Raw genomic sequence first — 1483 nt, 5'->3', positions numbered from 1 at the left:
TCTTGTCCGCCGTTGCCGAGGTTTATCCTTCAGCAGGACACCGCTACTGTCTAAGACATATTATGGATAACATCAATCGTTCTGGTGCCAAGCTTTCTATCGACGACAGGCGCATAATTTGTTCTATGGCTCGTAGCGACTGCGAAAATGACTACAAGCTTTTTCGAAGTGAATTACTGGCTTCTAAACCCAAGGCAGTAGAATATCTGGACAACATCGACCAGAAACATTGGGTCAAACACAAATTTTGCGAAACATTCGGACTGCCAACGTTCGGAGAGATTACCTCAAATTTGTCCGAACAAGCTAACAATTGGATGGGTAGTGAAATGAGGAGTTCCAAACCTCTTGACGCATTTCACATGTACTTCAAGCGCCTTAGTGAACTCACGTCTGAAAAACGACAATTGGCGTCGAAATGGATTAGTAACAGCGGTGGACATCGTTTGGTTCCTCTATTGCAAAGGGAGCTGGAAGATCGAGCCAAGGCTGCTTCAATGTGCGCAATAACTCCTCTCCTAGATGGCGCTTTTTCGGTTCAGCACCTTGGTCCCCAGAGCAAGCATGGATATATCCACCCCTGGCGCGTAGTTGATCTTCCGGCCACTGAGTGTACGTGTGGCAATTGGAAGGATGAAAATTTTCCGTGCATTCATGCAATTTGTGATGTTGTTCACAATGGTAGCAGATTTGAAGAGCTATACGACAAGATTAAAACAAGCTCATAATGCTCTATGAGGATAGCTATAGTGATTCCCGACTCTGTTTCTTTATATTAAAAATACACTTTCTTTCTTATAAAAGTATTTGTTTTTTTTTGCATTTTGTAATTGCAAATCAAATTTTAGCTGAATATTATCTTTAAAACTTTGCTTCACAAGTCATGTTTTGGAAGCACTTCAGATCGTCCAGTATTGAAATTTCGAAATTGTAATCCAATAACATTTTCAGTTGTTCCCTTGGGGTGTCTATACTAAAAATTGTATGAAACAGTGTTTCTTGTTTGCGAGTCATAAGATCTCGACTACAGCGTCCCAGACTTGGACATTAAAATATTGAATTCTTTAGGTGTATTTGTGTTTTGTGAATTTGTTTTGTGATTTGGAGACGTCTACAATACATTTTTTTTTTAGCAAACGGCATCGCTTCTTATGCATTACACGTCCTCAACTATGATAGCACTAGATGCATGCCATTCTACAATTTCTGTAATGGCGCCTTTGAACAAGAGAGGAAAACACACACGCAACTTCCAACGCAATCTCGACGGCTCCTTTTACAGATTGAGAGTCAACCAAAATTAACTAATCGGCCTCCCCCTGAAGAGAACCCGGCGTTTCGACCGCAGAGTGGCAACGGTTTATTTCGAGGAAGGCAAGCACAAAGAGGGCGAGGTGGGGAGACATTTGAGGTTGAGCGCCTTTATGCAAAACGATGGGTCCACACTCTTGAATTCTACTTAGTGCAGTGGGTAAACCATAGA

The sequence above is a fragment of the Phytophthora parasitica genome (assembly GCF_000247585.1).
Source record: "Phytophthora parasitica INRA-310 unplaced genomic scaffold supercont2.5, whole genome shotgun sequence".
Taxonomy (NCBI): Eukaryota; Oomycota; class Peronosporomycetes; order Peronosporales; family Peronosporaceae; genus Phytophthora; species Phytophthora nicotianae.
Note: the sequence above shows the minus strand (reverse complement) of the source record.